Genomic DNA, 25,866 nt, shown 5'->3' on the forward strand with positions numbered 1-25,866 from the left:
GCCTCCGTCTGATACTCTACCATTTGTGCCTATGTCTACATATATAAATTCACAGTTTGCATCACATATGGTAAAGAGTACGATGCTGTGGCTTCCTTTGTAATTAAAGAATTACGAACCACTATCAGTGGAGGCCTTATCAACACATGTTTCCCGTCAATAGCCCCCAAACAGTTTGGGAAATCCATCTTGTTTGAAAACCATGTGCCACACGCAATCCATTCCTCTGGGTTTTAGGTGTCTGTAAATGAAATTTAGAAGCAGTATGTCAGTGAACTTTAGATTAAGCAAATATAATGACTCAATTCCATGACCTTTACCTGCATAGCTTTCATAACCAAGCAGTCAATCTTTCTCTCCCTCTTCTATATTTTCTATTTCTATTTTGTTTTTGTTTATCTTTTTTCTCTTCTCTCTCTCTCTCTCTCTCTCTCTCTCTCTCTCTCTCTCTCTCTCTCTCTCTCAAAAGAAAAAAAAATTCCTGATATATAGTATATATATATATATATATATATATATATATATATATATATATATATATATATATATATATATATATATATGTGCACTACAGTCTATTCTCAATATTACAGATTTTCAACGATCCAGTACTGATGGCAGTTGGTGGAACATCTCTTGCAGCAACAACACCTGTAATGACACCGCCTGCAGTGTTTACTGCATGTCCTACGGACAATACGGACAATTCAGCCAAAAGTGACACCTTTACTACAGTGAATACTGCCAATCGATCAGGCAAAAGGATGCGTGACGATGCAGACAATGTTATGGGGGAAGCCCTCCAACAGCTGAGGGAATTGTCGTCTACACGGACACTGCTGATGATTGTCCTGCTTTTGCAACCGTAGTTGCAAACGATCTTCGACAATTGAAAGGGGAAACCAAAATTTATGCAGAAAAACTAATTTATGATGTTCTTTTTCTTGCTAAACTTTGTCGTCTTTCGTCGACATCAATGGTTAAAGAGTAGTTTTTCACATTTATATTACTGTTTATTGTTGATATAAATTACCATTACTTGTTTTTTTTGGGGAAGGGTTCGTCAGGATACACAATATGGCATTATTCATAATTAGCATAGAAAATATAAGATTACTTGGTGTGTAAGTGATGTTTTCATTAACCTTTAAACAAACACTCACCTTTAAATAATCATCTTTGAGAACTGCATATATGGCTTCACATGTCTCCGGTATAATTAGAGACAAACTCTGCTTTGATATCCTCGTTGTATATTGCAGCGATGTATATGAGCACCCAGATGCTAAAAATCTGAGCTTTGCCTCAAATTGGTATCCTGCTTTCTTATGTACGGTTCCACTTCTGCAAGTAGTGTATAGAAACTATTTACATCCATTCTCATGTACTTGATAAATTCATGCTCAGGTCCATGTTGGAGTTCACGTAATATAGTCACATGACTTCCCAACTCTCTTCTACGCAACCACACTCTACACACGCTCTCCTGCACTCTATCCTTTTTTTTCCTTTTTTCTTAAACACACTGCAAGTATTAATCCACACACTGCTATTTTTTTCTTTTCCACTGTGCTAGGCATGGTGTTATTGCCTACAGAACGACCTAAACTTCCTGACCAAACCCACCTATCCTGCGTTGTGGAGAAGACTACAGCAGCGTTGATATATTGCCTCGCGAGTATTTCCTCATTAGTTTGAAAGAAAACGTGAGAGGTATACGTGACCTAAATTAGCTGATCTCTCAAATTCAGGAAGCATTACATGAAGAGTGAAATAATAAAACAATTTTATGAGTTTTTTTTTATTTACATAATTACTGTATTAGCTATACAGACATTTTATTTACATATCCAATACCATTTAAAGAAGAAGTCATTACTCTTCATTAATTGTCCTACTCCTCCACCACCTCTTCCTCATTTATATCATCACCATGACTTCAAGCATTCAATCATAGATTTAGTCGGCGTAAACCTAGTGCAACCTCCAGCCTTTTTTACTGCTTCAGATACCATGATGATTGCGTGTGTGTGTGAGTAAGAGAGAGAGAACAAGCGAATGAATGAATGCTATGCATGTAAAGTTCTTTACTCATGTTATTCTATAGACCTGTCCATACAGTTTTGTTCCCCATTACAGAGACATGTATCCATAAGCGAACAGAATATGTACATATCACATTCACAGTACCTACATCAAAATTATGTTTGTCTTAAAAACAAAAAAATCTTTGTGCGTATGTTTCCAAATAAAAAGGAATATAAATAAATTTTTCCATAGAACCGAGTTGGGATAGGCTGTCTACCATTTATTTTATATTATTTTTTTTATTTATTTTTTGCTAGTCGCTCTAATACGAAAGTGCATAAAACGTAATGAATGTTAAGAACGGAACACAATTTCCCTATAAATATCTTTTATGCATTTTAATTATTCATTATTCAATATCCAGTAAGTAGCTACGAAATTTATCTCCAGTGACAAATACATTTGACAATACTTTTCAGGAATGAAAAACATACAAACATCAAAGTACATCAGTTGAAATCTTAAATATAGAATATGTTTTACATATGCCATGTATGAATGTATATATATATAAGTACTGTAGATAAGTTTGTGTGTATACATACATATGAAAAAAAATCTGTAGAAATGCCTTAATACAGCTATAAGCGTTGAGGAAATATTTCCTCATATTATCAGTTTGAGGGGGAATTAAGTACTCATATCCTCGTCTGATTATCCCTAACTCAAATCTTCATCGTTAGCAGACAAATTTCCTTACTTTGTTACGCTGCTACAGACGGATTTTGCCTGGTGAGGGCAGAGTCCGTCGGGCTCTGCCTAACAGTATGAGCCCGAAAGGATACGATCATCTGGTAACATTGCTTCAGAAGCGAGAGAAATACAAACAGCGGGCAGTGTCAGTCCGGCTCTGCTCGACAATGTGGACAGGGCCTTGAGCAGTGTCACCTGGCAATCTTCTCGTTCTGGCTTCATATCCGGCCAGTCAGTATTGTGTAACAGTTAATGGGAATAGCGTTTACCCGTCGGGCAGTGCCTGCTAGTGTAGACAAGGCAAAACAATTTCTTCGTTGGAAGAATCAATAGTTCCTATCAATTTATTAATCTCAAACTGTCAAAATATCTCTTTAATCTATTCCAAATAACATTGTTAGGAAACCTGCCAAATTCATTTTCAAGTCCTGTCCCCACGTCGACGAACTGTGTTCAATGTGACGTCAGAAGCAGGGAAAGTCACAACTTTTCCCACATGTTCGTCGAGCAAAGCTCGACCATGTAGACGAGGCCTTAGGGGCAATTCGTATCAGGGACAAAATATGTATCTGGATGTTTTGGTCGTGCATTTCTCTGAGGAATGCAGCAGGCGCTCGTGATGTACTGTAACTACTATGAGATTCAGGGCCTCTGTAACACGGTTTTTTCGCAATAACTTTTTATCTATGCATTTCATAAATATAACGCTTATTCAGAATACACATTATATCTACACAAATTTTGACTGTTTTCTGCATTACGTAGGTTGAATAAATTTGGTACTTATAATGTAAAAGTGACTATTTTCCAAGACAGGCCAACTTACTCAGAGAAAAGTTTCTAAACGCACTTATGACAGCATTTCTTCCCTTTTCCTCGATGGCTGATTGGCTATACGTAACAAAGGCTAGACCTCTGGCAACAATGACATAAAAATTTAAATACAAGCAAAGCAGTACACCTTTATGAACTCTGAACCTCTCCACTGATAATTGTCATAATGAACAAACCAATAAAATATGTTTATAAATACAAAACAACTTCGATTATTAGTCTAATTCCCAAAATAAGTGTCCTAAGAAATTACAGTCTACTTTATATGTCAATCAGATTGACAAGATGTAGGGAGTAGTTGGTAATTTTCAAAAACATAGTAGACAAGATTGATTTGATAACTACTAAATCCAATGTCAAGCAATTTTTACCTATTTACTGAAAAAAAATAGGCGGTACCGTGTTTTGGCTTTGAACCTTTACCAATAATAATCGTCAGAATGATGACTACATGAGGCTCCAACCACTTTGGCCTCATTATAATTCAGGATAACGCTGAAGGCTATCATGGGCATTGTTGGATTAGAAAATCTAACTTCTGGCTATAAAAACTCATTTCTCGAGTAGTTGTAAGAAGTGCTAAATGATCCTCAAGAATCCCAGCAGTTGGCCTAAACGTTTACTGCTATTACTACTGTTGTGGCGGCACTACTGCTACAGTAGTATTACTACGCTAGCACAGATACCCCACCCACTTCTATGTATCGTTCCGCCATTCATAAATTCTTTATATCCAACAAGGTCGTACGGCCTAAAGAAGAAGAAAAAAATTATATCGGATGATCCCTTGGTCTGCTGGTGATTTGAGCACATATTAGCTTGTATTTACTTTGGATAAAAATCTTATTTTAACAAGAATAGTTATATAAAGACTGTTTACATACAATCTCTCTCTTTCCCTCTCTCTTGGTGGCATAGTGAATAGTTAATGGAAATGTGATTATAATCACGTTATGCTAAATACAAATCAGACCATAAACATTGGATTTAAACTAGAAACTGAATAATTACCTATTCAGGCTACAGTAATTATGGCCACAAGCTTTTTCTTGACTGTATAAAGTTGTAAGTCGTAAGACAAATGCAGTTTTGCAACCACGGGGACAATTCCAAATCCTGTTAGCCATTCTTGACTGCTAGGGGTTTCAGAGCCAATGAAACTAGGTGAATGAGTTTCTGTCTGGTGGATGGGCGGGGCAACATTTCGTAAAACGGTGTGTTTACCTTGCTTGAGTAATTAATGTTTTTCGACTCTTGGCTCGTTATCATTGGCCATGGCATCGGCTAGATAATTTTTACTCTATAAAAATCAAAACTATCGTGTTTAGGTTATTGATAATGGTGACAAAATTTGTGTGTGGTTGTACAATATACATATGTCAACTTTCAGCTTCATCCGTTGCTTTGATAAGGAGCAAAGTCCAAAAAACCGTGTTACAGAGGCCCTGAATCTCATAGTAGTCAAACTAAATAGTTTAACAAGCTCTTTGAGCTCTCTGATAAAACAAAATGAGAAAATCTGAATACAGCAAGGATTTGATTTAGAGGTTAACACAAAATGGCTAAGCTTAATACCACTACTAAATTCTTACTTTTCCCTTGATCTATTCAGCCTACGTAAAGAGTCGTCTGAATCTGTCTTGCTTTGGCGATAGGAACGTTTGATCGTTCAACACTTGATAATGGAAAGGAATAATGCCTTTCTGAGCGTTGTAGTTGTGTTTACGAACTGAAAGGAAGTTGTATTTTTTATGTGTTATTTGATGCTTAAGAGTCCACTTTATCTTGTTCTAACAAGTGATCATGATATAGTTACTGTACCTTCTTCCATTGTCCTTTTCTTGAAAGGAAGTTGTATTTTTTATGTGTTATTTGATGCTTAAGAGTCCACTTTATCTTGTTCTAACAAGTGATCATGATATTGTTACTGTACCTCCTTCCATTGTCCTTTTCTATCTTATTTTCTCCTCAACCCTATCTAACAATTGTTTCATAGAGCAACTGCGAGGTTTTCCTCTTCTTACATCTTAATTGGCCTCGTGGGTCCTGATACTAGGCCTTGGGCTTTAATTTTAGATTACTTATATTAAATGTTAGGGACGAATTTTAAAGCAGATAATTACTACCTTGAAAAAGTGGGATGTTGTTGATAATCATAAGACGCAAAAACGATTCTAATTTCTCTTGGGCTTCTGAAGTATTGTGAAACGCACACAGTTCTCTTGCAGCATGCTGTGTGCATTGCCATATTGCAAAATGATGCAAGATGTTCTTGACGTGAAATAGTAGGTTCTTATTTAAAAGGATTTTAATTTTAAATCTGAAAGCTCTCATGCAATGTGGTTGCCCGGATGATTTTAAACCACAATATTTCAACTGAAGTCGGCTAATCATGATAATGGTTATAAGGAGGGCATATTTTTCTCTTAAGAAATTAAGTAAAACAAATGAATAAATTTCAGATGGAAAAAGTAACGTATTGCAAGCAACTTATCTTAAGGCTATTTCACCCTTAACCTGTGCTTGTCTGCATCTATTTCTGCTCTAGACTGACTGGACTTTAATTAACTGTTTGTGGCATGTTACCCCGTGGGAAAACCAAGATTCATAACGTAAACGATAGTTACAGACATTAGGCAGATATACAAAGATGATCTCACTAACCCTATACGCTGCGTGCCAGTCGTCATGGCGAGTTAAGGTAGTATTATTACCACCTTATAAATGTTGATAAGCGAACCCCGTTAAGCCTTACAATAAAGGTCACCCAATGTCACATGTCCCCAATCACTTTTAACCCCCACCTTATTATTTCCTTCTACCCCCACACCACCTTATGTTCGGGGTTTGAAGGTTATTATGAGATCGTTCTGGTGGATGTTTACAATTATTTAATTACCAAAAGTAAAAACATGGATATGTAAAAGACGGAATGACCAAGAGATATCGAAAGTAATAGGTTTCTTGAATAACTTGGAGGGGGAACACCGACAAGGTGTGTTGGACATTAGCCGCTGCAGAGCTGAAGCGACAAATAAAGACGGAGTGAGTGAGCAAGCGTGGGCGGGGGCGGGAATGTTTTGCTAAGACTTGATCGATCTGCCTAAACCTAAGACTGTCACTCAATAATTTGAGACACTAAATAATATGATAATAGTATACACTTTGTTTTTTAACACCTACATCATTTATACCCCACCATCATTATATTATTATAATTTATTTTCATCAAGAGTTTCGAAAACAATATACAATAAATATAATATATATAAGAAATATAGCAAATTAAAATACTTTCTATAAGTAACCTAGATGGTTGCCATGGGCAGAGCTAAGTGGCTCATCACATTCAAATACTGGTAACTCAACTGGGTTATTCCATAAATACAAATCCTGTGGTGCTAGATTAGCATATCCAGTAATGTGATCTGAGCATAAATTAATTAATAAAATAATACCCTTGCAAAATTGATGCTTTGATGACTCATACAACCCACGGCTACAAAACTGGTGTGTAACATCTTTGTGACCAGACTCTTATATTAATGGTAATAGAGGTAATTATAATCCAGTCAATCTAGAGCAAAAATAAATGCAGCCAAGCTGAAGTTGGTAGAGTAGCCATTTGCGGTTTTGTGATCCTTGTCCACGTTCAAATAAGATATCAAACGTTTACCATTATTCAAATAGTGGATCTAGGTGATATAAGACTGAGGACAGAACGACAGATGGAGTGAGAGAGAGAGAGAGAAAGAAAATACAGCTGCTTATAGGATAATGAATAATATTAATATGAATACTCAGTTCCAACAATATTTAAGATTTTTCTTATATACAAAATATGATACCGATATAAAACAAAACGATGTGATAAGATTTCATTATAATTATTTCCCCCAAAAATATACGATAACATAATTCTTAAAGCAGGTCTCAAATATATCCATCAGATAAATAACTAAACAGGAATAATAGCTCTCTCTCTCTCTCTCTCTCTCTCTCTCTCTCTGCATTTCTTTTGTTACAGTTCCTCATACTCTATTCTATCTCCCCCTCGCTCTCTCTCTTTCTCTTCTCTTCTCTTCTCTCTCTATTTGTCTATAAATGTTTCATTCATTATTGCATTTCTTTGCCTGATTACCGTAATTTCCCTCCTCCTCCCATTCGAACCATTCTAACCATGTTCTTGATGTTTAAAACTGGGCTACCTTCAGGGCAAAAAGGGCATGGTCTCTCGGAGCCAGGCTTGGCGGGGTGACACCGGTTTTGTTGCTGGCTGTACCATTCAACTTTGGTTTGAGCAGTTGATCGACCCTGGGTGGGACAGGTTGTGGGTGAGAGTGAAAGCTCTCCTTCTTAGCCTTTTGTCAAGTAGGGGCGAGGGTGTCCGAAATTCATTTCGCAGGTGATGGTCGTCACTCCACTGTTGATTTACAGATCGCTCCTCATAAGAATGGTGTTAATCTGCCAAAGTCATTGGAGGTATGTGTCATCCTTCTGGGCTTCTGCTTTCTCAGGATATGCTATCCCAATGTGGATGGTGTTCATGCAGTTTCTTGGTAGTGCTTTTACCACAGTCTTCACTGAATCCTTCAGGTATTTGATAGCGCCAGAGTGTTCAGCTATCACTGACAGGTGTCGTTGTTCTCACACTGACCATGTGTGTTCTGACTTCGTGAAGGCGTGCACCAGTGGCTGATGGTCCTTCCCCACCACGAATTGTTGTCCCTTAAACATGTGCTGGAAGTAGCAGATTGCTTTGTAGACTAAAAGGAGCTTCTGTCTAATGTTGAGTGCTTCTGTTTTGCTGCTGTTAGCCTTTAGCTGAAGAAGTGCAGTGAGCAGCAACCATCATCAGTGTCCTGCTCGAGTATGGCACACATTGCAATATTGCTTGCATCTGTTGTCAGAATGAGGGGCTTATAGAGTAGAGGAAGGGTTGATGCTGTTACAGAGGTTGTTACTTGATTTTCTGTCCAAGTTGATTTATTTCTAGTTGCTTTAAGACTTTCATATGTGGCTTATTATTTTATTTACTAATGTTAGATATGAAGCAATGATGATAATATATTAAGCAAGAAAATTCTTGCACTGATTTCAATGCTGTTGGTTTGGGGGAGTCTTTTATAGCTTTCACTTTTTCTAGTGAGGTTAATGCCTGCTGGATTCACTTGGTGTCCCAGAAACTCTGTTTTCTTTGCCCATTCACATTATGAGACTGTTTTCTTTTAGTCATTCTAGCACTTTCTTAACATTTTTGAAATGTTATTTTATGTTGGGGCTGAAAATTAGTATGTCGTCGATGTAGTTCACACAGAATGGAAGGTCCCAAATAGTTCGTCCCTGAGTTACAGAAGAGGGTGATGGCTGTGGTATTTTCTTCAATATCTTCTTTTGCCACCGGGATTTGGAAATACCCTTTTCTTAGATCAATATTTTAGAAGATTTTTGCTCCGTTCATCTGGTTAATTATGTCTGCTATATTTGGTAGTGGATATCTTTCATATTTTGTTTTGACATTTAGCAGTCAGTAGTCTGCAAGGATGCCATGTTCTCTGATTTCAGTACCATGTGTAGGGGTGAGGCTCATGGGCTGGCAGCTTTTTTGATATAACACTAGTTCTTCCATTTCTTTGAATACCTCCTTATTGTAGGCGAGTTTCTCTGGAGCCAGCTTTCTGAATCATGAGTTGACTGTGGGACCTTCAGTCTGTATGTGATGCTAAATGCTATGTTATGCTGGTTTGGTTGAGTCGTGTTTCAGGTAGTCATTGAATACATATTAGTATTCATGTAGGAATTCCAACATTTCTGGTAGTGGGGCATCAGGTATGATGGGAGATGTTTGTTGCTCTCGTTGACTCGTTTATGGTTTGGTTGTGGCACTTTTGCTTGGCTTTTAAGATGATGATGCCGGTGTTGTTCTTAGGATCAGCTGTTTAGCTGCTAAGTTGTTCAGCAATTTGTTTGCTGTTAGGAAATCTGCTACAAACAGCGCAGTGATGAAAGACCAGTTTTATTCTTTCCCGTTGAAAGCTATTTGTATCTCCCGCCTTTTGTACCTTGTCAGTGGTGCTCCATTGGCCGTCAATACATGGAGGTTGGTGAGTGAGCTGGGTTGAGTCGTTCAATCAGGCTGGCTGGAATGAATTATCTGCACACTCCGTTGTCTTCCAAAATCTGTGTCAGATCTTTTGTCTTTTAGAAAGAAGCATGTATGTCCTTTTTGTTCGTACCTGGAAGAAAGACAGTTGTGGGCAGGTGCAGCTTCCCTTACGAGGCAACCAGCCTGCTCATCACTGATGTTAGTATGGATGGATTGCCTGTAGAACCCTACTGCATGTTTCTGAAAATAGGCAGCCTTTGTCACATTTTCGGCTTTGTTTTGAACCTCCAAATGGAAAAAAAATATATGCCCTCTGCAGGTTCTTGTTTCCTCTGCATAGGCTTCCCGTTGGTTAATTGTTAGGGGAAGTTTTTATTTTTTTATATGGGTGGTTGGCTCTTAATGGTTACTGTCAGAATCCGTGTCTGATGTTTGCTGGGCCTGATGTGGAGTGGTGGCGGTACTGCTGCTGGTTGTGAGGGGTGTGCTGCTCTGTGGGCCATATGTATTTCATCAACCATGATCAGGAGTTCTTCTATGGGTTTGGTGGAGGCATTGGCCATGGTTGCTATTGTCTGGTAGGGTAGTTTTGTGAGAAATATCTCCCTCACGTGGTCCAGGGATGACTTGGGTTGGACTCCCTTTGGGGGCAGCATTAATAGTCGCTACAGTCGTTTGTATAATTATGACAGTCGCTCGTCTCCTATTTGTGCCTGCACATGCTTGAGGGTAGGATGATGAAGGATACTTTAGCTGATCCTTCAGCAGGTTGTAGGTGATAGGGGCATCTAGTTCTTTGACCCAATCTGCTATCTGGTCGAAGATATCATCCGGAATGAATTCGAGTATGGCGTCTGCCTTGCACGTAACCAGGGTTATTTTCTTTCTGCGGAAAATTGATTCCACCAAGAAGAACCATGCCTCAGGGTTGTGGGTCATGAAGAGCGATAGGTGTATTGAGGTGGCTGTGTTTGCCACTGACGAGGGTGGGAGCGGTGTTGCTGGATTGATTGGGCATCTCTCCAGGGTCACCAATATGAGGCGAGGTACAAGTGAGATTCTGAGTTTATAGCATACAGATTCATTTACAAAAAATTCAAACAGGTCAACAGCTTGTGCAAGCCATAATGTAGTTTATGACCCGTGACAGGTCGAAACAAGGATAAAGTTCAAGCACTTGGTTTTGTTCACAGACAGAAATATACAAATAAAATGGTACAGAACATTACACTGAAGATCAGAAATCTATGGTTGGAAAGCTGGTATAGCAATACATACGATGGTAATAATATATAGATGATGACAATATTAACACTTTGATATATGTACAAAATCGTACGTGAGGAGTTGTTTCTCTCGATTGTGTATTTTCTTTCATGGGTTGCTCGTCGCGGGATAATGGAGATTGTGGTTGTAGGTGTGAGTAGGCCTTCACACGAGGCAGCTATAATGGTATATTATTCTATTTCGGATACGAACATAATTGTGATTATGGCTTATTAAATAATCACCAAAATAAGATTCACTTAATTTTTTCTTTAGCCCAAAGACAAAAAAAAATCACTAAATATGAAATTGCTATCATTGACAAAATACGTGATATTTACCCGATGTTTCGGTGAAAAGTAAATAAATAAATAAATCCTACCATATATCTTATTCAGTGGATATAAGACCATGACCAACATCACAATAGCACAGATTAGCGTCTTCATAGTCAGTTACATACACCTGCTTATTTCAGGAAGTTGACATATCACGATAAGCCTGCGCTACACTGCTAATAACCCATCATTATGCGGTGGCATCATTCTTTCAAATAATACTTTCTAGCGCTATTTTGAGTAATATATAACGTCTGGGATCATAATATCCTTATTCAAGGAGCACCGCCATTATTTTCTGGAATTCCGTTCCAAGCGAGGAGGATTGACCTCATCACTGTGACCTATGTCATCATTTACGTCATTTGTCTTGTTGCCGATGTAATGAAGGAATAACATTATGGACTTACTGTTATGGAGAGCATAGGCATAAAGAATGTTTATCTTGTTTTATTTGCTCACACAAAAAGTATAGGAATAAAGTATGAACATGTATTTGAATGAAATATCAGGGAAGCTATCACATACAGACTAAAATCTCTTGGCGAATTGTCTCCTTCCGATCATGATTTTTTTTTTATTGGTAAACCACAGTGAATGATTTATTAGTTGTCAGTGGTGGAAAGAAATGAAACTAGAACCCACATTACACAAACACTGCAGTTCAGTCAGTGAATTTCCATCCCTGAATTCCCCCGTAAGGAGGCAGCACCGTCAATGCACCTTACGGGGTGCACTGTAGGCATTATTGAAGGTTCTTTGCAGAGTTAAAATAAAGGAAAATATTTAAATAACTTCATTTTTTATGTTTGGATTTCCAGAGATATTATGAAGTAAACATTAGTGAGGCAGTGTTGCGCTATTACCAATATACGTACATGCATACACATAATGTGTGTGCGTGATTGTATATATGAAAGAATAACATCTCTGATAGCGTGATGCTGCTTTTACTAAGGTTTACTTTAAACTTTCCTTGAAAATGAAAATAATTAGTACCCTTTTTAACGATGCCTTCGTATGTGCTTTTGTCGTAATTTAGTAATATAGATATATATATATATAATATATATATATATATATATAATCTATATATATATATATATTATATCTATATATATATATATATATATATATATATATATATATATACATATATTAATATTATAATATAATATATATAATAATATATATATATATATATATTATATATATATATTAATATATATATATATATATATATATGGTAATAATATATAATATATATATTATATATATATAATATTGTATATATTATATTAATATATATATATATATATTATATATATATATATATATAATAAATAATATATATATTATAATATATATATATATATATATATATTATATATATAGCCTAGCTAGTAATATACATACATATATATAATATATATATATATATAATATATATATATTATAATATATATTTATATATATATATATATATATTTATATATAAGGTATATATAAAATATATATATATGGGGAAATCAGGGGGGTTAATATATTATTATTATATAATATAGTCTATATTATATATAAATACTTTATATATATATATAAATATATATTATATAGATATATATATAATAATTATAATATATATTATTTATATATATACGTACTATATAAGTATCTAATATTATATATAATAGAATATATATATATATACATATAATATATATATATGCCTAGCTAGTAATATTCCTCATCATACCCTTCAGCATAAACTGAATTGTCCTTGGCAGGTAGATGGAATGACAAAGTACCGGACCCTCAAGGAAGGAAGACAAGAGGGAAATATAGTCCTCGGTCTTATCTGCACTTTTAAAGGAGATGCCTGGTTTGAGATAGGTTGGGTGACTGGGTGTAAACTCCCTAGAAATAGGGAGTAGACGGAAGATAATACTTGATCGCAGATAGGCTCTGTCAAGTAGGTTTTATGTCGGCATTCAGTAGTGGTTAATGAATGAAAACAATAAATAATAAGTATCATTAAAGATAACCATAATTTTATGTCATTCCAGTTATAATATTTAAAAAAAAGTCTTGCCTACATTCATCGACATAAACTATTTCTAAAGAAAAGTTTTCCACTAGCAGTAAAAGTAAATCCTTTTAGCAAATATGTTTTATCCTTCAAAATGGTCAGTTTATTTATAAATGTTTTTTTATTTTTTTGGCAGTATTTGAATATTGAAGTAGAAAATGTTCAAATAAACTTAATTAACCGGATTCTTTTCTTCAAAATATCACGATTTTTTTCCTCGGCAGTGCAACTTGTACTCATTTCATGTACTTTTATTTAGTTAAAAACGAAAAAAAGGTGAAGATGCAATATTTACAACAGGTATAATGAAACTACTCTTCATAGTTATTGGTTCGTAATGCATTTTTAAAAATGCCAAACTTATGCCTATTTCGATATTTCGATGACATTCTGACTGAACTTACCTGTCAGCAGAAATTATTTAGCTTGTATATATATATATATAATATATATATTATATAATTATTATACTAGATAATATATATTATATGATATATATATAGTATATCATTAATTAATACGATACTATATATATTAATATATATATATATATATGGTGTATAAATCACACATACCATTTAATATCCTTTTCACTATACTTCGGGAATAAATAACAAGAGGAATTGTGATTGTTAATTGTAATCGACAGAGAGAGAGAGAGAGAGAGAGAGAGAGAGAGAGAGAGAGAGAGAGAGAGAGAGAGAGAGAGAATACCATTGTTAAAAAAAATTAACATCAACGATATGTTAACTTCATGTGTAAATTGAATAACTTGACAAAATCATTGTTTTTGGAACGATTTCTTTGTCTCTGATATTGCAAACAATTGATCAGAATAAAACTTTCGTTTTCCTCTGTTAGTTATAAAGTATTTCGGGACAATGACTTTGAATGTCCCCACATGGTAGTCCTTGAGCTTGATTGCGATGGAAATTATGTTGTTTTTCATTTTATTAAAAAAAAACAAAAAACGAAAAAAAGGAAAACTAACGTGTACATGCAGCGAGCAGTTATAACAGCGGGTGCTGCTATTTCCTCTCATAAATAAAGCAAGAAAAACTAAATTTTAAATCCCTGTAACTTTAAATGGCGGCATTCTCTGACGCCCATCCGCTTTTGAATACTGGATTTGATTTTCATTGTTTTATTCCTGATTGGGAGATATATCTACGCTGACTATCTTTCATTTTGCACATTTTAAACTTATAACTTTTGATTGTCTGTTTTTAAAACTTTCGTCGAAATTATTTAGGCATTCTCTTTCTCTTTTTTATCGTTAACCAACTTTAGGTGTGATATTTTAGGATTATGAGAATTCATTAACAGGATATATATTCTGCACCTACTATAAATTCTACTTGTATCAGTGCTTTCATTGAATTCATCGGCTGAAACACAATACTGGAAATGCCATATATTTTCAACATATACAACGCCGTTTTAAAATTAGGTCTTAAACATGCCAGTAACAGAAATGTTACAACTGCTGGTTTACTAATGGCTATGGATATTACATACACTTGACTTGGTGAATTTTCGAAATCGAGATTGACAAAAATGAGCTAGAAATTAAAACTATATTGTCACAAAAGCTAAATAATGATTGAACTACTAAAAGAAAACATCAGTTATAGCCTACTGTGTATACGGAAATGTAACTATCAATTTGTTAATCTATTATATAAAAACAAGTATTTACAAACGTAACCTGCATAAGAAGTCACACCAGAGTATAAATCTCTCCTACCAGTCACATTTCATTATTCAAATGTCAGCATCCTGCCTCAACAATAATGTCCTCACACTTACTGTGGCCACCCATGTAGGCTACCAAAAATCGACCCCGTGTATGGAATAAAAGGAAATAATAGGGAAAAAAGTGATAAATCACAAAACGGTTAGTGTAGGCCAACCACAAATGGCAGATATGGAGGTCAGTGGATAAAAAGGAAGGGGAGGGGCTTTACTCGCAACCTGATAAATTATGGTGGAACCGAAAAGTAGAAGTAGGAGTCTTTTCTCAATCAGTATATAAAGGGAGTGCCATTATAATACGCACAACACAAATCATACCTGTAGCTAAAGACACTAGCACTTTTTCTAACAATACAATTCAAAGGCATAGGAAATGTGTCCACTCAGAAGCGCGCAGTCATATAAACACAATGTTTCTTTGTTGGTAACATTTTTTCTTCTTCTTTGACGTCGATAATACCGGCGAACAAATTCCGAATGCTGCTGTTGCGGAGACTAATGTTCAACAAAAATCTGGGCTGGGTCAGTGTTGGCTGTTACTGGAATCAGGCGCTCTTTCAAAATTTCCAAATCATCAGTGGCGGTTCATCCAAACTAGAGTGACTGAGAAGACTCTTACTTATACATTTTGCTTTCATCAGGTTGCGGAGTAAAGCCCTATGCCCTACTCCTTCCTTTGTATCCCTTGATCGCCATATTTCTCTCGTGTGGCTAGATTTTACTAACCCTTTTGTAATTTCTTCACTTTTGCCTGTTATTTCAGTCCCTTTTTGCAATGGCAACGTCTTAGTCCGAGAAAATGTGGTGACAAAGGACTGGAGTTGTTTAGGTTTTCATATGGTTTTCTTAGACCAATATGGCATCTCCGTGTTTCTGGTCAGCGTAGCTCGTTTCTTCCATAATAAGACAATTCACACACACACACACACACACACTGGGAAAATCTAGAAAAGGACTGGCTGTACTCAAAAAGATACCTTTTTCTGGACGCGACAAAGCTAACTAGGGGTGGCATGCCACTAGTGATCAGAAAAATGAATAGAGTGAATATTTTAATAGATTAAATTTTAACGTAATCTGTCCACTTAATAATATAATTCTATAAGGTATCATGAAAAATAAATGTACAAGGAGCTCACTTGTTTTGTGGCACTGAATCACTACTGGAACTTATGTACTGGAGTCACAGATATACTATTTCAAGAAGGAAACACAGTTAGGGAAGTCTACACAAATCTGCAAAGCACCCAATATTGTAACACAAATACTAACAGTGGTAAGCTTATGTAAAAATGATCAATGCAGAAAAGGAGAAACTAAGCAAACACCCAATATATCTAATATTAAATGGGAAATTAACAGAGCGAAATTACTGTTAGCATGGGAAGCACAGATCTAATAACACTTCCACAATGATTTCACAAAATATCACAATTGCACAGACAAAATCACGATTCTCTAAAGGAGATGGGATAATAGGTGTATGGGAACAGGAGAACAGTCGGAAATAGGAGAGAGTGCAAGGAACAGTAAGTGAAGACTGACAAATCAACTTTCAGTTCTATTATCCTTGTCCTTGGACAAGGCATGTTATATTGAGCCAGACTGTCAGTGGAAAGACTTCAGTCGCTTGCAGTTCTTCACCATGGAATGAAAGAAAGAAAGAGTGCACCTCATCAGACAGTGCCCAGGTACTTCACGGTGTGACAGCTTCAATTAGGATGCCGGGTGAAAAGCCAAAACAGAGTCCAGATTCCAGACAGTAGTAGTCATCACCAAGACTTAGGTATACTGGAGCGGCTTGCCGTGTTGTCACACTCGGGCGTGACACCACTTTGTTAGGGCGTAATGGTGTGTGAACTGACTAGGGAGAAATGCTGCGTGAACAGACTAGGGTGAAAAAATGCTTTGGTAGGATATCCAGCCCATATTTACCAGAAATGTCCTTTCTGACATCTGTCAAAATTGTAGTGATCCTCACAGGTACTTGGAAAGGTCATTGAACGCCGGCAGAGAAGGCATTGAAAGAAAGGATACAAAAAGGTGCTAAATTGGATCGAAATAATTGGTTATTTAGGCGGAAATGTAGGTGCGATGGGGCAGTGACACAAGTGTGAGAAACTGCGACAAATAAGGGTAGGATGAGAGGTCAGGTCAGACGGACTAGACGTGTGAAGGTGTAAATTGTAACGATCTACAAGGCCGATCCCTTTCAACGACTCTCGTGAAATTGGACTGGGATCGAAACACGATTGCAGAAGGGGATAATAGTCCCTTAGGTGTTCTACTATTTCCTTAAATCTTTGGTAATTATCGGCCTAAGGCCGGTGTCTGAATTGTGACGAGAGTATGACTGGCAATAAATCATGTTTGACAGGATATTAAAATGACATTTTCATATTTTCGTCTTCGAAATGTTGTTAAGGAACAATAGTAAAAAAGTCAAAAACATCACAACAACATGTTTTTTGGTTTACTATGTGTATTACAAGAAACACTTACTCTATTTCTTTACATTGTTCTTACATTTTTGAATTTTCCTTCATGTTTCAAAATTTTCCCTCATGCTTTGGAATAAGAAAAAACCAAAGCAGTTTTCAGAAGGACACTTGTTGCAAATATATATATATATATATATATATATATATATATATATATATATATATTACTATATATATTATATATATATAATATTATATATTATGTGTGTGTGTATGTGTGTTTGCATATAAAGACATTGTAAGAATTAGGCTCTTTATTTCGGGTAAGTCAGCGATCGCGAGAACCAAAACCGCGTAGGTAAATTTAGTGTTGTGTGATATTTTTTATTACGATAGTAAGTCATCCAACTTCTAATAATGCAGTGATCAATCCATACCTGAGCATCAGGAAATTTGAATTCTGGTGGCTAATTTGAATGGCATTAGCCTACTGTAACGTTAGAATATCATTACTTCGAAAAACAAACCCAGAAAGCCAACCCTCCAGAATACGAGCTATCAGAAAAAAACCAGGAATATATGTCTGCATCGTTTAACGTTATTGCTCCACAGATAATTTAGGTCCCTCTCCCACCAATCCCTTTCCACATCTCCTGAATGCCAAAAATCGATATCTGGATCTGCAGAATGGCTGCATGGATTCTGATGATCTATGGCTCGGTTAAAGAACTTGGCGGGAAATGTCAAAGCCAAAGTTCTATCCGAATTGGTTGAGTGTTTCCAGAGTTATAAAGGGCCAAAGTCACGGGTTTTGTGTATTCCGGGTGGCTGGGCTTTACTAACCGCAAACTACCTTGGCAGTTGATGTATAAAAAAAAAATAATATTAAACTATGTACCACAGGGAAGGGTTGAATAGATTGTACCATTTACCTACTTAATGTGGGTTTACCGGGTTCAGGATATAGGCTAGCCTAGGCCTAGTTGCCACCCGAGTTAGGTGGAATAGGTTAGCGTACCTGATTATCGAATATCTCCATATGTTTGGACATAGGATATTAGCATGCTTTCTTACAGGTCTAGATTAATACTTTGATGCCCGTGGGGGCTCTGCATTATATCTTAAGTATTTATTGGTTTTAGATTTGTTCTCTTTTCCGAGCTTGGAAGGGGCTTTCCCTTTTTCATACACAATGCAAAAGCTCTCTTCTACTACTCTACGATTAATATATATTTGCTGAACAAGAGGAAAAATACTACAATATAATACTTCTGTAATCAGGCAATTTAGCAAAAAGCAAAGGAAGCTACATTACCTCCTTATACAGTGGAAGCAAGAGAGAAAGAGAGAGAGAGAGAGAGAGAGAGAGAGAGAGAGAGAGAGAGAGAGAGAGAGAGAGAGAGCATCTTTAGTCTGAATGGCCGCCAGAGATTATTACAACACTTACGGTAATGTTAGCTACTGTTCTGGTACATGAACCCTTCCTCCTCAAGGACCATCATTTGGAGTTCTTGATCTAAATACATGGATAGTCAAGTTTCACCTATACACAAAACTATGAAAAGAATAAATCAGATTTGAGATTTCGTAAGGTTGTATTTCATGCTCCATACACGTCATCATGTTTTTTTTTCCTTTAAAGCCTTACCTTGATCAAATGTTTTATCATTATATTGGGTTTTGGCTGGCAAAAAAAAAGAAAAGAGAAATTTTAAAAGATCTGTGGGGAAAAAAACGCATGCTAGACGCTAATAAGCTTAAGATTACTGACCCATTGGAATTTGTTAGTACTACAATAAGTTTTCTTACAGCTTCGGATTTTAGACATATAAGGAAAAGAAAGAAGGATTTTGCAAACAATACCACAACATCAGAAATAGATCACCTCAGGTCGGAGTGGAACTGAAAAAATAAATTTCGTTCTATGCTTTCAAGATCGAACGAAGGCAGGAATCAACTTTCCAAACAGTGAGACCTGTCGTAGCCTTGCAAAGCAGGTTACTGACATTTTACAATAGGCCTAATAACTGGGTATCTACAATAAAAATGCATGACGTACCAATACCATTACAGTCACCAAGAACCACAATTAAGAACGTAAACTATTTTATAGGCATGTAAAAGCACCAATTAGAACAGATGAGCCATCTAAAAACACCAATCATGACAGACGTAATTGGTACTCTATATATGCCTCACCTTGGGCATACTGAACCGTTTAGCTACTCTGGTAAGATGGTTATTTCATGGCAAAATGCAGGAAATTCATTGCTTGAAAAAATATGCCATTAGCTCTTTTCGTTAAATGTATCAAAATAGACTTAAAAACCTTTAGTTCACGATAATGAAGAGGAAAACTAATGCAAACCTCTCGGTTGATCATCATTCATGACACCAGGGCAAAAGGAACACGACTTCCGTAGAAAAAAATGGTAAAAAAATTGTCCTTGTTAATTACATTAGATTTCCAAAATACTGTAGTAATTGAAAATACAATAAAGGAAAAATAGGAGACGATTTGATTATCACCTAGATAAAAAAGAAAATTGCATAAAAAGGTACGTAAAATAACGGACGAATTCACATTCATTGGAAAACGGTCTTTTCTAATGTTGTGAGCAGTCCGTACCTGAACATCAGACAATTTGAATTTTGGTGGCTAATTTGAATGGCATAGGCCCACTGTAACTTTAAAATTTCATTATTTCCCAAACAACCCCGTGAGGCAGCATTACAGACTACGACCTTTCACGAAAAACGGTTCTGTCCTTTAACGTTATTGCTCCATAGATATGTTAGGACCCTCACCCAAACCCCGTACCACATTCCCTGGGCACCAAAAATCGATATCTGGATCTCAGGAACTGCTAAACAGATTTCGATTAAATTTTGCATGATTACAGCCCTTAGTGGGAAACCTCTACAGAGAGAATTTCACCCGATCGGTTGAATATATCCAGAGTTATAAAGTGTGTGTGTGTGTGTGTGTGTGTGTGTGTACTCCGGGTGGCTGGACTTCACTATCCGTCAACTACCGTGGCGGTTAGTGCGAAACCGTCCTGAGAATAATGGAAAAACAGACTATAAGTGGATCTACAAACAGAATTGCTCTATTAGCTTTAACGTAATGTATTCAGCATAACGGATTTCCGAGGGGTTTTGTCTTTACTTACTGCAATATGATTAGATGATGAGAACCGGGAAAAGGATTTGTATTGCAATAAATTTTGTCGATCAAATAGGGCGTTTGGCCTCTTGTGATGGAAGACAAGTTGCCATTCCGAAAGATGACAAGAGGTCGGAACGGATCTAATGAGTTTTCTATCACAAAAGAGAAAATAATCAGCATATTCTTCTGTTTCAATTCACATTGTTACGGACTTTGCTTTAAAATTAGGAAAATATGTGGCAAATGGTACGATACTAGAGGATTTACAGAAATTCGAACCCGAGCAACGAGAGAGAGAGAGAGAGAGAGAGAGAGAGAGAGAGAGAGAGAGAGAGAGTTTTATAACGAAGGCACAGCCAAGAGTTGTTAGTCAGCTAAAATGATTGTAAATTCAGAATACTCTTGTTATCTTAATTTACATTCTCTTATAATATTATCTTAGGTTTCCTAGACACTTTGTTTTTCTTATGTTAAATTTTATCTCCTCTTTTAATATTATCCTGGACTCACAGTGGTCATCCTAGATATCCTTATATAGTATTTACTGCTCACTGGAAGTTTAAAACAGAACTTCATAATAAAGTATAGAATATCAATTCTCGCGCGCCTCACTTCAGTTCAACTTCCACTGTGCGTTGGATACATCGAGTTTCGCTCGCACTCGTAGAACCAGCAGTTCCTTTTATGAAAATAACTCTCATCTATGACATTCGAGTTGCATTCCTGAAAGCACGTCCATGACGAGAAGGGAGGTCTTTATAACTTCATGAAAACCTCCTGGGCGTTTTGCTAAAGCATTTGTGAATAAAATAACTGGGTGAATGGAGAGCTGAGATGAAGCTCCCTTTGCATTTCGGGAAGTCCCTCGAGATACGAAATACATTTTGCAGTTTCTTTTATATTTAAGGCAACAGGAAGATTTGAATACTGTCTCATTTCCTTCCATTAGCAACAATGCATTAATTCTCTCTCTCTCTCTCTCTCTCTCTCTCTCTCTCTCTCTCTCTCTCTCTCTCTCTCTCTCTCTCTCTCGTTATATTTCGTGCCGTTTCCATTTCCAAAATGCTGGTATATATTCCTTACTTTATATATATCTGAAAATGATGTCTTTATTTAAATTAAAAGCAACTATTTTTACGAAGGTTTTACCTCTATTGAAAGTATATGTTTACGCTTACATAAACATGTATTCTAGTTACGCGAAGGACATCAAGATAAGGATGGTGACAGGGCTGATTATTGGGGCCTAAAGTGTTTGCAGCCCACCTGATGTGGAACAGGAGATTGAGTATCTATTTGTTCTTTTAAAGAACTGGTGTACCTGAATCAATAACGGGGAAAGACGCAAATTAAGCCTGGGAATCACTATTATTGTGGAAGGTGCAAAGTCAAAGACGGAATAAACAGGAACATTACCATCGTCATTACATGATTAGGGGTTTTTGACAAGAAATAGAAAAATGTTAGACTTGTCGGAAATTAGAAAAACAACATTATGAATAAGGAAACTGTAGGCAAAAACCGAAAGCAGCGAAAAGTCTTCATTTTGGTATTCTGTCTTCATAAAATCAACAATCGTTTGTGGTGTTAACGAATATGTAATAAGCGAACAGCTGAATGAATCATAACATCTCTTGATATCGAACATTTGTTATATGTAAGTCAGATCAATTTTCTCTCTCTCTCCCATTTGTTGTGCGATGAAAAACTACAACCAAACACGGCCCGCGGCCTTATAATTTCCGATTCGACAGTATTTCGCGTCAGTGTTGACTCGTATATTCAAATATGAAATGGGACAGGGTTTGGGGTTTTATTTCGACCATATTTATGAAGTTTGTGTTGTCAGGATAAATGAGTGCCTTAGGTAATTATTATCGATATATCAAATGTTTCTTGCTTTAACTGTAAATAACTAGATAAACTTTTTTTTTAAATGGCAATTTTTTTATTTACTTTCTCTTATCTCTGCAATTTAAATAACTTTATACCCTCTACTTACTGTTTGTTTCGTCACTAGTATATATCTTGAAATGTACCTCATAAAATTACAAAAATTCGACCTGAAGTGTTTTTGATCTCTGGTCACCAGAATGCTCTTTAGACTATTCAATAGAGGTTTAGTCTCCTCCGCTTTGCTTTTGAGTTTGGTATCCTTTTTTTCTTCTTCTTCTTTTTTACTTACTAAGTAGAAATTCTATAAAAATAGTGTTTTTTTCTGTTTGTGCTTACATGAATGTATAATTACCCCTGCAATCATGGAAAACATTGCAAGAATTCCAGATATTCTCTAGATTCGTCGTCATAAAGATAATATAAGGTATGCAAGGTGTGATGCATGTTACAGATTTTAAGGAGTTATTTTAAGGTTGTCTGATCATTTGTGATTGGTAAATCATACATGGTATTTCAATTATTTTCATTTTAGATATAGGGTGACGGTTTTTCTGTTGTGCTTAATAAACACGAACGAAGGTTTATCAGTAAGCAACTTGATTTTGGCAATGTAAAAACCAATAAAATGCGGGAGAGTTGAAAGTCCAGTAGTAGGAATGGCCATTGAAAACGCTTATAATATTGCTTTGGAATTTTAATATAGTTATAACTTTTATATAGAAGAATCTGTTCTCCCAATAGTGAGTGTTTGAATCAATGAAATTTGTGAATGATTCCTATACCTAAATATGAGTAATTTATTTAATAAAGGTAAAACTATAAGTGAATGTAGTCCGAAGTTTATTAAAAAAAAAACAGAAAATTGCTCATTATAACCATATATTTTATAATACCTCCATTGTACTTTGTTCTTGTTACAACAGTTGACGGTGTAATTGCGTTGTTTAAGATTAACTTGCAATGAGATCCATGGACACACACGTATATATATGTGCACTATATATGTTATAATATAATATATATAAGATATATATTATATATATATATATATAAATATATAATATATATTATTATAATATATAGCTATAAATATATATATATATATATATAACTATATATATACATATATATAAATATATACATATATATGTATATATATAATATATATATATATATATATATATATATATATATATATATATATATATATATATATATTTTATACCATCCAATAATAAGCGCATAGTAAAGTCCTGGTGATATCATCTAGACCTGTTCAAATTCCGCTCTTCAAAAAATTAAAGTAATGGAAATCTCTCAGTGTCACGTTAATTAATAGCTTTCACTAGAGGGAAATGTTTCAGTAGTGGTTAGGCTTGAAACAATAGAAAGTAACACAAATTGCGACATCACAGTAAATTTGACAAGACCCGAGTGACTGCTTTGTTCATGAAGTATTTCAATTTAATGGAAATTACGAAATCCCGCTTACATGAGAGCGAGGCTGTCATGCTCAGTTCTATTGCACTCGTTAATTAAGGGCTTCCCACAGCATTTCATCCCAAAGCCATTTCTAGGAATATTACTGCTTTGAGCTTAATGCCTAACGCGGTTCGCAGATTTTGTCTTATTACATTACAAGTTTTCAATCACATGAAGGTTTGCATTTTTGCATTAATTTTTCCATGTACCGTTTGCTTCTGTATGGGATTACTTGCGTATTCTTATCATTGTATTAGAGGTTTCAAGATGAATAGTTTCTATTGGTCATAACTTGAGTATTTGGAGGTATTAATTAATAATATTACAATACACATACAAACACACACACACACACACACACACATATATATATATATATATATATATATAATATATATAATACTATATATAGATTATATATAGAGAGAGAGAGAGAGAGAGGAGGAGAGAGGGAGGCGGAGAGAGTTGAGGGGAGGAGGCATAGGAGATGAGAGGCGAGTGAGAGAGGGGGAGACGGGAGGTGGGAGGGAGAGGGGACTGGATGGATCTTGAGGAGAGAGAGGAGGAGTGAGAGATGAGGCGAGAGGAGACGAGGAGAGAAGAGAGCTGATTATGACGAAATGATGTTTAGAACAATTGTTTCCTCTTTATTCCTATAACATCTGTATTTACCCCTCGTAAATATCCTCCTTACTTCTCTCCTTAGTCTCTCCTCTCTCTCTCTCCCTTCTCTCCTCCTCCTTCTCTTCTAATATATATATATATATATATATATATATATATTATATATATATTATATATATATATATATATATATATATTATTATTATATATATATCTATATATATATATATAATATATATCTATATAATATATATATATAATATATTCTATTTTATATTATATATATATATACATATATTCTATATATATATATATATGTTGTGTGTGTGTGTGTGTGTGTGAATATTGTGCATTAAGGTAGATGTCATCGAAATTATCATCTAATATGTAATCTATATGATGAAGCTTAGTCCTATGTCTCACAGAAGTGAGGGCTTGCGTGAAATTGTATAAATACATCCATAATGTAATGATTTATTAAAGCTATATCTTCATTGAGCCCTACTATCCTTAGAGTGCATTAATTCTTACCTACCTTCGATTGCTTAGATGGCTGAATTACCATTTATATAGGTTAGGGATCATATTCCCATCGTTACGGTAAGGCGGAATACATGGGTATATTTTATCGCTCCCAGTATCCCCATCACTTTCACACTAGTCAAGAACACCGTGCTCTTTAATGAATATTTATCACTTGGAATACACATTCCCTTCTCAACAAACAAATGAAATTTCCTTCTGATCTACGAGGGTGATTTAGAGGTGTTGGCGATACGGTCCTCATTTACAATTATATTGAACATCTCCTCAGTAGCATCTGCTCATTTCATGTGTTATTATCCATGATTTTTTGTTAAACAAGACTGAAGGATTGTTATCATATTTATGGTTAGGATATTGACGCTGTTGATTTTATCATTTAGAATAACGGATTAGCCGGTTTTATAATCACAGTTATATCTCGTCAATCTCCAGTGCGATTATTATCTTGACAAGTCTATTATCTATTAATAAAAAACATTTAAGAATGAAAAAAGACCTATCCAGATATTCAAAGTGCCTAACTGATATTTCTAATAAAA

Source organism: Macrobrachium nipponense, chromosome 27 (assembly GCF_015104395.2).
Source record: "Macrobrachium nipponense isolate FS-2020 chromosome 27, ASM1510439v2, whole genome shotgun sequence".
Classification (NCBI taxonomy): Eukaryota; Metazoa; Arthropoda; class Malacostraca; order Decapoda; family Palaemonidae; genus Macrobrachium; species Macrobrachium nipponense.